The following is a 16,748-nucleotide window of genomic DNA, read 5'->3' on the forward strand; positions in this document are numbered from 1 at the left end:
ACGTCATGACGCAGAAGCGGGGCGTTCCGCTGCTGCGTTCAGGTGCAGTCGGTTAGTGTGGAGAAATAATGAGCTGTCATGATTGAACAGAGCAAAACCCAAATTTACACGAAATATATAATCGGGTGAAGTGAATGAACTGTGAATCTGAAGTTATTACCAATCTATCAGAAGAAAAATAATCGATGGAGGCGGTTAATAATCGTTGTTAAGCACAAAAAAACAAAAAATAAACATAGTTTAATTGGATAAAGTGCAGGTGGTTTTTCCTTGTAAAATCCAAGATGGCGGACTCTAAAACTAACTTTATGCTTTCTCTGAGAGCAGTTATAAAGGAGAGACTGCTGAGGAAAGTTTAACATTTAATCTATTTAGCAAAATGACGGCTATAATCTCAAAGGTTGTCACAACAAATAAGGAATACAACACCTGCAACTTCAACTCAACAGGTGGAGAAGAAAGGGACGGCCATGTTGTTCTGCTGGATGTGTGAGTACTTGTTATGCTAACATGTTAGCCATGACATGTTAGCTTAATGTAGTGGTGGAAGAAGTCTCAGATCCTTTACTTGTGAACAAATAGTGATACTACACTGAACCACAGTGCTGGATTTACATGTTGAATAATGCCATTAATGTATGAATGATGTGGAATATTTGAAGTTTGTTTTTTTAACCTGACACTACACTGCAATACTAGCTTTAATGTAGGCTAACAGAAGAAGGTAAAGTGATAGGAATAGTTGAAAAAGCTGAAAGAGGTCTAATTAGTATGAATGTCATTTAAAGGTTGGAACAAGGAATAATGTAAGGGCTGCTGAAATACTGACGCTACGCAATGCTGGATTCAAATGTTGCATAACACCACTAATGTATGAGTGATGTGACCCAGAATGAACAGAAGATGAGGAACATTTTAAAGTTTGAATGGAGTTTCTACGTGAACGTGTGAATGAGGAGATAGGAGTTGAAAATGGTTGAAAAAAGCTTCAGATTTGAACATTCCTCCATTCAATCTTCTGAAAAATGTTGAATATTTCGGGGAGTATGAAAAATACAAGCACACCATGTCCTAACTAAGCTGAATATTTTGATGTTTGGAGTTTCTATTTTGTAAAATGTGGAAGGAGTTACATGGCGAAAATTACAATGGTGTAAAAAATAAAGCTTCAGAGGAACATACGTTGTGACTGCTTCTGCTTTCACACCCAATAATACTCTGTTACAAGTAAAAGTCCTGTGATCGAAATATTACTTAAGTAAAAGCACCAAAGTATTAGCATCAAACGGTATGAAATAAGGCATTATTTTAATTTAAAATACTTGATTTGTGATGCATTAAGACCTACATCACTTTACTGCATTATGTTGCAGCTGATAAGTGGGGAGCTCATTTTGATTACTTTATCTGAGGGCTAGGTAATATATTGATATCATGATATGAGTCTAGATATTATCTTGGATTTTGGTGATATGGTAAGTGTTGTCTTTTCCTGATTTTAAAGGCAGGAATTTTCTGAACTTAACAAACTGACTGGATGTAGATTTCTCCATGTTGTTAGCGGCTTCTTCTTCTCTTACACATTTAATGCTATTGGACTTCCGGGTCAAAGCCCGGGGCGGAAACTGTGGAGCATGCTCAGAGCGCCTCGGCCAGTTTGGGTCTGACTGACTGTATACATGCAGGAGTCACATGATCTGGGTGTGTTAGTCCCACTGTGACACATTCACTGCAGGACCATTTCACTCACACTGACATGTTTACAGGGATTTTAAAAGACTGGCACAATAAATAAATGTTGTCTGATGTCATGTAAACGTACTTTGTGGCTTTAGATACGGCTACTTGTTATTTTAACATTGGCCACTGAAATTCTTCGCTAGTCACTTAATGGGAGACGTTTACGTTCTGCAGCCTCACCACTAGATGCTGCTAAATCCTTCACACTAAAATACAAAACTTGTTTCCAAAATGGAAGGAAGTAGAAATAAAGTAGCACAGAGGGAACATACTTAAAGGGATAGTGCACCCAAAAATGAAAATTCAGCCATTATCTACTCACCCATATGCCGAGGGAGGCTCAGGTGAAGTTTTAGAGTCCTCACATCACTTGCAGAGATCCAAGGGGAGAGGAGGTAGCAACACAACTCCACCTAATGGAGGCTGACGGCGCCCCAGATTCAAACGTCCAAAAACACATAATTGAAACCACAAAATATCTCCATACTGCTCGTCCGTAGTGATCCAAGTGTCCTGAAGCCCCGACATAAAAAGCTGTTTGGAAAAACCTCATTTGAACTCTGTTTTTAGCCTCATTGTAGCCTGTAGCTCTGACTGCCTCTCTGGGCACCGCGCTCACGTGTGCGTGTGAGACCAGCGAAACCAGCGTTGTTTATTGGCTTTAAACTAATTAGACAAAATCATCTCTTTAAATTTTAGTCAAATTAACTCAAAAATTGCTGAGTTAACATAAAAAATGATGTCAAGTGAACAGAGATGAGTTTTTGTGACAAGTGAACATAAAGTTTTAATGTTATTTTGACAATCCGGGACATTGTGCAGACTTGGCATTAGAACACAGTGTCATGGATGGACAGGGGGGTTCACAGTGTATCAGACATAACATTTATATTTTATTATTATTAATATTTTTTCAATACTCACACCGGTTAGACTTGGGTCCAAACCCCGCACAGCCTCAGTGATTTATCTGTGTGAAAGCGGAAGCGGTGTGATGGAGGTGGAGGAGGGGTGTGTGCGCGTGGGGGGGGGAGTCCTCTCGCTGCCTCCTGCTCTTCGGTCTGTGTGAGGAGGAGAATCTGCAGCAGCAGCAGCAGCTCACAGCTGACAGCACTGAGCTCAACTTCACTACTAGCGGACACCGACACGGAGATCAGCTGAGGACTTTACTCTCTCGCCGCAGACACACGTTTTAATTGTGAGAATATTTCTGCTCCCAGGACGCTCCTCCAGCACCTCCTCTGTTTGCGCACTGTTTCCACCACAATGAACTTTATTTAGGACGCGTCCCTCCTGCAGGTAAGCGCTTATTATTCAGCCTGTCACGGGTCAAATCACTTAGTTTACACACACAGATGATCCGTTGACACTGTGTTGGTGACTTTATGATGACACCATCCGCACTCATGCAGGATGTTTTATTAATATTCCACATTGCTGTCTTTGTATGAACGCGTATCTCTGTGTTGATTACCAGCAGCTCTGTGACAGACAGTCATGCTGAAGTTAATAATACAGTTACAAGACTTTGCAGCAGGCTGATGAGTCCGTGCAGTGTTTGTGATATTTGCACCTTTAATAATCTATAAATCCAGCTGCAGAATTGACACAGTTTAAATTTGAAATTAGTGTAACTGATGAATGACAGCTCCGTCATCACACACCCTTATATCCATGTGTCAGATGGTTTATAACATGGTGCCTGTTGGTCCTGTCTGTGTGTGAGACTCCATGATGAGGCTGGCTGCAGAAAAAGTTATTCTCATTCCTCCTCTTAATGAAACTGAGTGTTTTCTTTACGTGCAGTCACTTTGGGCTTTATTCTTATTTACTGCCAGCTGATTTGTTCTCAGTCTCTTCACTTTATTGTGCAGTCCTCAGGTCCCAGAGCTCTGCTGGGTTTTATTCCAGTGATCTAATCGGGACAGAGTCAACCTTCGGCTGAATGCAATTAGCTGTAATCAAGTATAGGACAGAAGAAGTGAGCTTCTTTCTACCTGAAGTAAAAACCTGCAGAGAGCTGCTGTGCTGAGGACTGAAGCTCTCTGTGCTCTGAGACAGTGTCAGTCAGTCTGCTGGAGCCTGTCTGAGGGTTTTGATGTTAATCAGACGGGTCAGGATGATCATTGCTGTTGGAGTATTTCTATTGATTCCCCCTGAGGCATCGCAGCATGCAGACTTTACACAGGGACTGACACACTGTGGGCGCTAGGTGGCGATCTTGAGTCAGGCACATGTGAGCCAACAGCTGCTCTGAAGTGCTGCTGGTTATTCACACATACATGCAGCGTGCAGAGGTTTCAGGTCATGTCTCTTTGAGGATTACATTCAATCGTTAAAATAAATTGAATACTCAGAATACTTGTGTTCAGTGACCGGAGCATGAGAAGCTCACAGCCAGGAGACAGACAGACAGACAGACAGACAGACAGAGAGAGAGAGACAGGCAGAGAGCTGCTGAGTGCTTGGCACAAGTGCTGTTGAGTCTGTGTGTTGTGTTCTCTCCTCAAGTAGCTGCATTTACTGCTGGAGTTGGAGAATGTGCTGTGCAATATGTCACAGAGACGTTTGTCACAAACGTGCCCTCGCAATAATAGTAATGCAGCTTTTGACGACTCCCGAGCTCTTACTTTAATTAAATGTGCTTTATTTTTAAGATGATGCTGTGTGGGTGGTGGGGGCGGGGGTGGAGGTGGAGGTGCTGCTGGGTCAACAGATGCGGTGAGGAATCATTTCAGGGGCAGGAAGTTGCCAGGAGTGTGTGCAGGAGGGCTGCACTGCCGGGCTGCACAAAGATGAGACACAGAAGGTTGTAAGAGATGCAAAACAAACCGAACACAAAGCTGCATTTCTCTCAGAGACAAACAGAGTGACTGAGAGCGACGGCAGATGGTGAGGACGTTCCTCATCTACCTGACATTCAGACTGAAGTTTAAAGGTAAACAGAGCAGGATTGGTGCTGTAGAAAGAGAAAGTGAAAGCCAACTCCAGCTTCACTGTCGTGTGGCATTCTCCTGGATCTGTGACCTGGTCGCTACCTTTAATAAAGCCCTGACCTCACCTGAGCACTGTGCAGGTACACGCCCATAAACATTCCAGTAAGAGGAAACAACAGAGGAGGAAATCACCGGAGGCCCCACAGTACTGTGTTATCACGATACAGTATGACTGTGGTTTTAAACGTGTTGCGATATGCTGTATATTTATTACCTATTTTCAACTTTATCAACATCTGTTTTATCTAAAACGATAAAACATTTTCAGTCTCTCCATCTCATTTCAGTCTGTTTCATTACTACAACATGTATCTGGTAAACTGCAAAAAGCAACTGATATTATTTTTCTAGTCGGTTACCAAAAGTTTAATTTGTACCTGTAATATTAATAACGAATGAATGAATGACTTACTTTTGAAACCATTAAAAAACATAATAAAAAACAAACAGGATGAAGATAACAGTGTCTGAAAAAGAGCAGGTGGAAGTATAACGCATAGGTCTCTACCCTGTTCTTAGATTTCTTCTTTTAACTCAAATATTATTTCAACAAATCCCCTAATATATTTATAACTAATACACAACTGTCCCCGCTCTGTTTACCCCCAATTAAGTAAATGAGTAATAAACCCAGTTTATTTAGTCCCACCCAGTGTTACAGAATAAATATGCACTCCACAACACAACCTTTCCTCGACTATATATCTGACAAAACTATCATAATTTATATACAAATAAATATAAATATGATAATTTATCTAATAAAAAAATGACTTGGCGGTCATGCATGAATGAATGAATGACTGAATGACTTCCTTTTGAGCAAAACAAACATTAAAAACAAAACATTAACAGACATGCTGGAAAAAGAGCAGGAAGACGTGCACACTTCTATGATCCTCCTTCTCACTACTCATCTCTCATTTAAACATGAAGTTGTCCACATCTATCCCAAACTCATTTACAGCCATTAATATGGGTAAATAAACAACAATCTTAGACATTAAATAAACAAACTGCATCTCAACTTTATTCACATCCTGATTATCACCCAGAGCCCAGATAAAGAAATAAACCCACCCATCAGCATCACCGCTCTGCGTCTGCCTTCGTCCTAAACATACTGTGTCTGTACGTCTTTGTAAAGTGCTCTGTGCTTTAACTCCTCTTTTTCTTTTGTTCTTCTGTTCATTTGTTTCACATAAATATTAAACATCAGGGAATAGCTAATATAAAGAAGTGCATGTGAGGGCAGAAACCTGTACAGGCTCATATTAAAACCACCCTGAAGACACACAAGTGTTAAAATACAAAGTACAGTTGAAGCTACTGAAGGAGCAGGTTGAGTCATCTGCTGCCGTACAAACCACTCACAGTCTGACATGTTGTCAGCGCCTCAGCAGCAGCAGCAGGGCTCCACCTTATTGTTTTAAGACAGAAGTCTGGTTCAGAGTCTTTGTACTGAGGCTGCTGGTTGACAATATTTTGCACAGTGTTCAATATCTTTAAATCTGACTACAGAAAGGTTTCATCGTTATTTAAATCTGTCCTGACACCTCTCAGCCTTCACATGTGCATCAGCATTAGGTGTGTGAAGTCACCTACTGGGCTTGTCTTGTCTTCAGGACATGATTGGTCACTAAGAAGGGTGGCCATATTGACTTATACTGAGTCTCTCTGTATTCGTGTAAATTCTTTTCTCCAGTTTATCTATTTTCAGCAGTGCATTAGTCCTGACTGTGTGCAGCGCCGCTGTCTGTCCATTTACAAAAAAAATCACCTTTATGGCGACGCAGCAGCTTCAGACTTCCACTTATCATGTCGCTGGTTAGACAGACCTGACAGAACCTTTAATATACAGATTAAAGCAGTGAAGGAAACACTCAGAGTTCTGCACAGTTTGATCTTGGTCTGTAAAAGTGTTGCATGTTTTATGAGAGCTGTTAGAAATCATTATTCACATGTTGTTATCAAATTGTATTTTAAATGCTGCTGAGATGTGTGGCACTTTGCATATCATCCTACAAGACATGACAACAGCTCACTAAATAAAAGAAAACAATATTCTGTATTAAAATAAATCTTCAGGAAACGTGCCTGATTATTACAACGGCATTTTCATCAGCTGAACACAATCACATGAAATAATAATAATTTTAATATCAGGTTTAACTGTGAAGTATTTTTGCTGCCGACTAGCTACGGTTAGCAATTTTTTTAAAATTGATTTTAGAATTATCAGCAACAAACAGAAAAAAACATATACAGACAGCAGGAAAGCCCCAAATCAACAACAGATGCTGCAAAACATAAAAATTAAATTAAAGAAGGAGAGAAAACAGATATGACAGGAAATGAACAGATAGTGTGGCACAAACAATCAGCCATTTCCTGTCAGGAACAAACCGTCAGAAGGACGGGATTCCAAAGTTTCCAGAATTTGTCCAGTTTATGACTCAGATCATGAGTCCAGAGGGACGGGAGCCGATATCTGTGACATCCACATGTGGCCCGTGGGGACCGTCAGAGACACTTTATGCTCAGATTGACAGAGGTTTGGTGTCCATGTCAAAATGTTTTCCAAAGTTTGGTTTTACAGGTAAAATTAGGACAGCGTGAACTGTTTATCTGTAACCTGCAGAGTCACTGAGCGTCCTTCCAAAATGTCTCAATGTGATCACATGACCAACACAACCTTTGTGGGTTTTATATTTATAACAAAGCTGTTGGGAACATTTTCTAGAGGCGGACAGGTGTAACATAAGTCTAATAGAAAAATTTTAATTTTTGTTCATGTATATATTATTAAATAGTGGTGGGCGACGTGCTGAAAAAAACATATCACAATATTTTTAAATCTCCTCTGAAGCACTTTGTCAATGTTAAGACTGGGAGACAAAATCGAACATAATATTTCTGACCAAATATCCTCTCTGATGGGACACAGTTGTACAATGACTGTCGTTTGTTTGTTTGTTTTTTGCAGAAAATATTAACACACTGAGATTTTTGATTAATAATCATCAATACTGTGGATATAAAGACTAAGTGGGGGGATGGGAAACATTAAAACAAGTAGAGAAGTCCAGTAAGTTGACACATTCACATGAGTTTGCTGTAATTCAGCCTTTCAAACGAAGGAAAAACACCATTTATGCTGTATCAAGATATGATATCCAAAATCTAAGACGATATAAAGTCTCGTACCTCGATAATGATATAATATCTACATATTGCTGCACCCTAATATAAAATTGCATTTCAGAAAGATTCGACTCTTAGAGCGCTCTGCAGAGCGAGGTGTAACCTCCAGATCACATCCCTACGACGGCTTCACAGAGTCATCAGCTGAGGGATCAGAAAACTGCAGTGGAGTTTAAAACTCTGAGATTACTCCCCTGAGAGATTTGGCTGACATCATGGTGTTTTCTAACTCCGACAGTTTGAGACGGATCTTATTCTTCATTTAAAGAGATTCTACAGAGAGACAGATTTGGAGATATTTGAATAAGCAATGTTTAATTGACTAGTTGTGCTCATCTCCTGCAGACGGCTGCAGAGCTGAGCGTCAGGGTGGAGGTCATGGTTTGTAGTTGATTGGAAGAGGAGTGCTGTTTGATGTGTAGCTGCTCCTTGTCTTCATCCAGGTGTTTTGTTGAAAATGATTATGTGTTGTTAATAATAAGCGCTCAGAGAGCTGCGGTACAAACATGCAAATGTAAATTGAAGACCAGGTTTGTCGTCTTTCTGCATCGTCATGTTTGAGGCCCTTCATGTCGGCTCTGATGATGAAGGCGTAAGATAGAGGTGATTTCTTCATCATGTGACAGGAGGCTGCTGGACCAGTTTAAGTCTAAAAATAAAATGTTCAGCCATTCTTTGGTGAAAAAAGAAAATCAAATATGAATTAATTATGGTGAGGACAGCTTTCAGTGGTGGAGCTAATTATTTGTGGCTGCGGCAGCAGGAGTCATTAATTGAGAATTTATTCTGAAGCCCATAAAAACCCAACACTTGAGCGGCTCTGTGGGCCACATGTTAGTAATCGCTGCCTCCACTCTCACACTGCACTTGTGATTTATCCATTTCATGGTAAACATAATTCCAATCACTGTTTAAAGAATAACAGGCTGTTGAGGGCAGAGTACTGAAGTGTGTCGCCGGCAGAAAATAGTTCCTCCTGGCCGGCCGCTCTGCGCTGCATACAAACAGTCCACTGCTCCTGCAACCACAAAGCCATTAAACACCTGATGTGCTGCAGAATACAGCAGGAATATTGGAGCGCTGCTCCTCGGGGCTTTTTCTGGAGCATGTGGAAGCGTATTGTCCCTGAAATTCAATGATGTTTGTGCAGACTATTTGTCAGTCTACCAGCACATTAAACTAGACTTTCCATTTCCGCTCCTATTTTATCCCAAAATGCTTTTCAGATTGCTGCCGTGAGCACGTCAGGACATATTTGCATTGATTTGATTCTGGGCACCAAAAATGTTCTATTTCACACGCAAATGTCTCAAAACTAAACTGTCATGAGCTTCATGCCACAAGTCAGTGCATCACTTTGGATGTTTTTTAATCTGTTAACCCTTTAAAACCTGGACATCAGTTTGCTCCTGCTGTGGTCACACATCTTCCACAAGCTGATTTTAACATAGCAACCTCGCAAAAAGATGTCCCACAAACTGCAAGAAATGAATTAAAGGTGACAAGAAAATGACCAGAAATTAAATTTTTTTTATAAAAAAAATTGTGCACAGAAAAGCGTATACATATTTTTTTCTACTTTTCAGCATTTTTTTTACAGCATTGTCTTGTTTATTTATTATTTATTTATTTCTTCATTTATTTTTGCATATTTTCATGTAATTTACTTTTAACTTTTTACTAATTTTTGGGCAGTTTCTTATTAAGAGCTCATTGATTTCTTTCAAAACATGAGGGGAAAAAGGCAATAAGGACCTTGGCAAGAAATGTTTAACAAACTGCAAGAAATTAGTGAAAGGTGACGAGCAAATGACCTGAAAATTAGTTTAAAGGGGGGCGGAGGATTATTAGAAAATAAAAATTTACAAAAAGGGAAAAATGTCAAGAAAATTATATTTGTAATTATTATAATTTTATATTTAAAATTATTCACAGAAAAATGTAAACATATATATTTTATAATTTTTGGCTCTTTTTCTTGTTTGTAGTTGTTTATTATTTCTATTTTTTTTTTTATTTTCAAGTTATTTTCTTGTAACTTTATATACTTTGCTAATTTGTGGGGCATTTCTCATTAAGTTGCCCGTGACTGTCTGCCCATATTTTTGAGAGAATCCAAGCCAGTCTGTTCAGGTTTTAATGGGTTAAAGGAAGTTCTTAATATGTGTGCTTGGATTTAGTGTCGTTCTGTCACAAACAAACTTTTAATTATCTGATGAACATAAACTATGATTCATGTAAACTCCATTTTAGGGGAAATGTATCATGTCCAGATACCAGATAATAAAAACTAACACAGTTAAAGACCTCATCTGACAGCTGATGGCAGATGGATTACGCTGTGAGAGTAAAACAGTCTGTCTGTTTCAGTCTGGACGGACCATGATCCTCGGCAGCGGCAGCAGGCGCTGTGTTTCCAGTCTGCTGAACCCTTTCAACTGGGAATCCTCTGGTTCTGTCAGATCAATACGTGTAATCAGTGTTGATAAATGGGAGAACACTGACTGTTGTTTCTCAAGGACATGTTATATTGGAGATCCAGCGACTGCGGCTTTCTGCCTGGAAGCTGTGCCTGAACCTCTCACGCTGCATTATCGCACAGAAGATGGGAAATATAAAGCCAAGTCGCTTCAGAGTGGGGGATGGGGGGATGGCAGGATGGGGGGATGGCAGGATGGGGGGGGCTGGATGTCATAATGTGGTGTCATATTTAGGAGCTTCTCATTTTAAAAGGTGTTTCTTGGATTTTGTGTTTTCCCTCCGATCCATGTGCATACGTTTTGTTTATCACTTCAGAAATGGAGATGAGAATCTCACATGTTGTTTATGGTGTTACCGGAGGAGAAGGTGTGTGTGTGTGTGTGTGTGTGTGTGAGACGGGAGTTATGAATTATGTAGAGACTTTGTCAAGAAGTTTGTGTACTGTTCTCTCAGGATGAGGCAATGGCAAAACATCAGTCACTAAATTCAAAAAGGGAGAGCCCATTAAGGCCAGCAGCCCATCAGCTCTCAGCATCTTATTCAGCCGGCAACAAAGGCCGAGCGCAGGAGGAAAAAAACGAAGAAGAAAACATGAAAGAGTTTTAAGTGGTTCTGCCTGGTGAGTACTTTGGAGTGGACAGGAGGGAGGGTGATGGAGCTGACCATTACAAAACATCATGAATGCTCTCCTCAGGGCAAATGGATGAGTAACACATTACACAGGAAATGTCTTGGGGGCTTCAGATGCTGCTGCTGCTGCTGCTGCTGCTGCTCAGACACACAGCTCCTTTCTTCACTCAGGGTCACATCTTCTTTTGTTCCTGCACGTTTACAATCCAGGGTTAAAGTATCTAATTCTTGTGTTGATCACTGAGGTCTGACTGGGTGATGGATGGATAAAAAGGTGCAGAGCTGAGAAAAATGAGCCGAATAATTGCTATATTGATGTTTGGTAAGAGATTAAATTGTCATCTATTATAAAAAATACTAAGAAGTCACTGGTTCCAGCTTCTCCCGTGTGAATATTCAGTGTTTTTAATCTTTTTTCCTGTTGAACAGACAAAATAAGACAAATCTTTGTTGATTAAAATGTGGAAATGTGGTCGTTGCAGCAGCACAAACACAGATAACTTGAGAAAATGACATAAATAGATAAATATTACAAGGCAGAGTGACAGTGGTGTGATTCATATCAGCAGTCAATAAATGTGTTCCCTTTTTCCACCCAAATTATCGTGAGAATGTGGATTTTTTTTTTAAAACACAGGAACACTCTATAATAGGGATAGACCGATATGGATTTTTCAGGGCCGATGCCGATAACGATTTTTTTCCATCACCCTTAGCCGATGACCGATTATGGACTGCCGATTTTCTTGAGCCGATATTTGGGGCCGATACTGCTTTTGCTCCCTCAATTTACATCAAAAAAATGACACAATGATAACAAATATTACAGGTCTCAAGTTTAAAATAAGAAACATTTATTGAACAGTAAAAAATACTAAAACAAGATGGAAAGTTGAGGTAGAACAGGTAGAATATTATTATTATTATTATTATTATTATACATTCAAATAAAAAAAAGAGTTCAGTGCTCTTAAATCTTCCAGTAATGTCTTTATAAAATAAACAAATATTTAAGCTGAAGCATAAATAAAACAACAACTACTGTACACAGTAGGATTCGCTGCATGTGCGCTGCAGGGTCTTCCGGCAACACAGAGCTGCCCGTGGATGCCTGTCTGTAAATCATGCCAGGGAAAAATAAATCCGCGAACCCACGCACGTATCGGCCGATGCCGATACAAGTAAAAAACTCAAATATCGGCCTGATATATCGGCCGGCCGATGTATCCGTCTATCCTTACTCTATAATAGGTGATAGACTGCTTCTCATTGCCAGCAGACCAGAGCTGTGCACAGTGGGGGTGGGGACATAATCAGCACTTGAATGCATCGTGATGATGTCATGGATGATTTAGCACTGATTCATAAATGTCAACTTGTTAACAGTTAACTTTTGATTCATCTTCACAAAAGGCAGTGGTTCCAAGTGTGTTTTAATTTAATGTCTAAATAATTACATTTATGAGGCAAATGTGAAGTATCTTAAAACTTCAATTAATAGCCCGAGCTATTATTTGCTTACAGCACTGAACTCAACAGGCCTGTATTTGGGACAGGCCTTTGTATCCACACTGGGCTAGTAAAAGAGACTGGGTGTTTAATTTAAGTTTTATGGTATATTATGAATACTTTCTTCTGCCGTCACCCAGAGACGAACGTTAACGGAGCGGAGCAGCGATCGGCAGTAATGTAAGCAAACGAGCAGCTGACCAACACACACTGCAGCATCAACCTTAAACCATAATAACTCTGCTCCGTCTGTTTCTCCTCAAAAACCGTGGTCTGTACATTGTCTGGCAGTTAGTGATGAGCAAAGATGTTACTGAATCACTAGAATCAGTTCAGTGAAAAGAATCGTTCAAAAGATTCATTCACCGAATCATTCAGTGCTTGGTGGGAGGAGCCCTGACTGTGTACTGCGTAGTCCGACTCACTGAATTGATACACGGCTGAGCTGCCGCGTCTGCCCTGCACTGGTGAGTCTCATTACTGGCCAGCCTAATGTTTTGTTCATCTGGAAGCTAAGTCTGTTAAAACAGTGGGGAGGTTTGTGACTGTGTTCATGTGGCTTGACTCCTGGCTACATTAGCCGCTAGCTTGGAGAAAACAGTCCATATGAAAGTGTATCGCTGAGAAGAAAGGATTTAGATTACTCAGGGATCGGGGTGATGACGTTCACCGAGTGATTTGTTCACTGAGTGATTCGTTCACCAAGTGATTTGTTCACCGGGTGATTGGTCAGGCGGTAGGCAGTCCCTCCCTGCACTCTGGCTGCCTCGCGACTCACGAGTGATTCTTTGTTCGCACTGACCGAATCGGCAGTTCCACTCCCAGCCTGCATGCTCACTGCTGAGCTCAACTGAACTGAGGAATGAACGAATCAGTTCCGGAAGTGATTAAGTTCAGTGCGTTCACGCAACAGATTCGTTCTTTTGAACGTTTCGTTTGTGAACGACACAGCACTACTGGCAGAGAGGCTGCTCCATGCTGCTGGAGACCCAACGAAACACACTACATCCCCCTCATTTTGTTATTCACATACGGGCAGGAGACTGTAATGTGCTTTCAAATTAATTAATGCAGTTAACTTTTTAAAATAAAAAAGCTGCAGACCATTTACTATTCAATAGTAGATCGTAATTTCATACAGTTTCTGTTGAAATATCACAGTATGTAATATCTCATAAAAGACTAGTGTGACTAGTATGCTCTCATTTTAGTGTAGAGCGTCAGACTGAATTTACCAACGTACCATGTCAGGTCACTCACTCTCCGGGACCGCCAGTGTTACTTGAATAAGTAAACACTGACCAACGGGACCAGACTGGCCGACCCGTATGCTCTCACTCAGTGGATGGATGATGTCACAGGAAGCCAATCTTACAAAGGAGGACCACACTTGTTTGTTTTGCTATGGAAGCTAACATTAGCTAATGTGCTAAAAAGTTAGCGTTGCAGAGAAATCCAATATTCCTCTTAATCCCTCCCCAGTTTCTGATGAGGTGGACATGATAACCCTTAATACACATAACCTTATTCATCCCTACAACAGGAAATACTTTTTCCCTAACCTGATATGAAGTGTGCGCTGCACATGTGAGCATTTTTGATGATGGCCTCCGTCCAGTCCTTTGGTCTTATCACATTTAACCATAGTTGTCTTTGTTTTTGTTGACGGGCAGTGGCGGCTGGTTTTGAGCCATGACTCCTTCTATTCTGGCTCCCAATAACACAACAAGACAAACACATTTTAACACTCCTATGGAGCCTACAGCCCTGTGGTTGACATCCATCCATGCTTCAGGAGGCTCTGACAAACAATGTTGTCCCGTTTAATTTGGAGGAGTTTCTCTGTTTGTTTCTGATCTTCAAACTGAAAAAACACACTGATTGTCGTTCTGTCAAAATACTTCACTAAAATCAATTTTCTGAATACATCTGAGGTGGAAAATAGGCTTGAAGATAATTGGTTTATCCCGATTGCACCAGAACATTTTATCTCTGGTGGTTCCCTTGGTGGAAAGTAGTTCCAGTGAAATCTGTTCAGAGTGAGGTCTGCGGATCATCCAGAGGAACAAGGACGCTGATTGATTATTAAAACCAAACTATATTTTCGTGGCTACATACCACCAGAGATAAATGAATGATGATTTTTGTAACCTGATGAACAAACAGTGTTTAGTTCATTACAATTTGTTGTTTACAGAGTTTTAAAGTTTGTAGAATCTGTGAGTCATGTTGTTATTGTTGGATCGATCTGACCGGCTGGATCCAGTCTCCAGTGGATGTTTCTGAACTTTCTGATATTATTATTTATAACCTGTCTATCATTCTGTTAATCAGTGTGAAGGAGTGGTGAAACTAAAACAAGCTTCTGTTCATGTTAAAGTTTCAACAAATGATGCGCTTGTGTTCAGCAACAAGATGAAATGACGTTTCAAAGACAAAGGTCAAAGACACGACTGAAACACGTCGCCACAGCTGTAAGGCTGTTTTAACCTTGACTCTGTTTTTGTTGTGTTTTTCTGTCAGCTGTGACCATCAGATGTTTCACACCGAGACTAGTGTTGGAAAAGACCTCAAAAGGTCCGATAGTACTAATAAAACTTTAACCAAATTTATACACAACAATACAATACGATGGTTTCACAGCAGATGGAAAGACAGAGAGAAGAAGACTGATACAAACATTAAAAACAAATAGAAAGAGATGTTTAATAAATTAAAGGTGATGTCTTTGTCTGATGTCTCAGATTAATGTCCACAACAGGCACAAATGAAATAAAATAATAATCGATTTTTAACCTCAACAAGAGTTTTTTCTACGTAGTTGAAACAGTGATTTCTCCACCGTCACTGCCGTCCTGTCTCTTCTGTGTGCGTCATTCCTTCTCTTCTCTTGGCATGACACAGATTGTAATAAGTTATGGATTTCTGCATGACGAGGCCTGAGTCTCTGCTGCAGGCTGAAGGTTTTACATACACACAGACACACGGAATAACTTTTTCTTCTGTACAAAACAAGGTTCAACATAATGCTCCAATATTTTATCAAAAGAAAATCTGCATTTCCTGTTTGGATTTTGTCAAGAGATCTACTGTCCTGGGAAAACAAACAAACAAACCCAAAAAAACTCCCATAATTCCAATATTGGCCACTCCGGCCCGTTCACATGCAACCTGAAGGCTGAGACACAGAGAGATGTAGGTGACATTTTGGGCACAAATGCATATATATCAATCACCCTCTCAGGGTGGTATCTCTATCATTCTCAAGCTCGTTTCCTCTACCAGAGTCCTGGGAGTTTGAGGGTTGTGCGCTGTATCTTAGCTGTTCCTAGGACTCCACACTTCCTGACTGAGGCTTCAGATGTTGTTCCAGGAATCGGAGTCACTGCCCCGAGTGCTCCTACAACCACGGGGACCTTGTCAACTTTGACCTTCCACATCTGTTCCAGCTCTTCTTTCAACCCTTGACACTTCTCCACCTTTTCGTGTTCCTTCTCTCTGATGTTGCTGTCGGCTGGTATCGCCACATCTAGCACCACTGCCCTCACCTGGTGTTTGTCAAACACCACTATGTCCGGTTGGTTAGCCAGCAGCTGTATGTCAGTCTGGAAGCTGAAGTCCCACAGGATCTTAGCCTTGTTGTTCTCAGCTACCTTCGGTGGTGTGTCCCATTGGGATTTGGGTACTTGGAGTCCATACTGGGTGCAGATGTTCCTGTGCACTATCCCAGCCTCTCCATGTACGCTGATCCTGTTTGCATCTTACACCTGCCACTATGTGCTGGACCGTCTCAGGGGCATCTTTGCACAGCCTGCACCTTGGGTCTGATCTGCTGTGGTCGACCCTGGCCTCTATGGCCCGTGTGCTTAGGGCCTGTTGTGCTGCCATGATTAGTGCCTCTGTGCTGTCTGTCTGTCAGCGCAGCATTCTCTAGCCACTGGTAGGTCGTCTTGATATCAACCACTTCCTCTACCTGACAGTGGTATGTAACACGCAGGGGCTTATTTATATATATCTACAGCTTCATGCAGGTTTTGTGCATGACAGAAACATGTTCGTACAAGGTCAGCATCTGACCTCATCTGTGACAGGCTTCACTGACAACACAGTCTATTTTAGACAATCTGTGGTTAGTGTAATGATTCTGAGTGTATTTATACATTGAACCAGCTCATGTTGGGCGAAAAC

The 16,748-nt window shown here is 40.8% G+C and overlaps 1 protein-coding gene across 2 annotated transcripts in view; it reads left to right on the top strand.

Moving 5' to 3' along the window:
- The first annotated feature begins 2,818 nt into the window (after nucleotides 1-2,818).
- Nucleotides 2,819-16,748, top strand: part of LOC117259401 (multiple epidermal growth factor-like domains protein 11) — a 221,351-nt gene continuing 207,421 nt past the window's right edge. For both annotated transcript variants that reach the window (XM_078173119.1, XM_078173121.1), the window contains exon 1: nucleotides 2,819-3,039. The gene's annotated coding sequence lies outside the window, so the exon portion shown is untranslated. The remainder of the gene's footprint in view (nucleotides 3,040-16,748) is intronic.

The sequence above is a fragment of the Epinephelus lanceolatus genome, chromosome 2 (genome assembly GCF_041903045.1).
Source record: "Epinephelus lanceolatus isolate andai-2023 chromosome 2, ASM4190304v1, whole genome shotgun sequence".
Lineage (NCBI taxonomy): Eukaryota > Metazoa > Chordata > Actinopteri > Perciformes > Serranidae > Epinephelus > Epinephelus lanceolatus.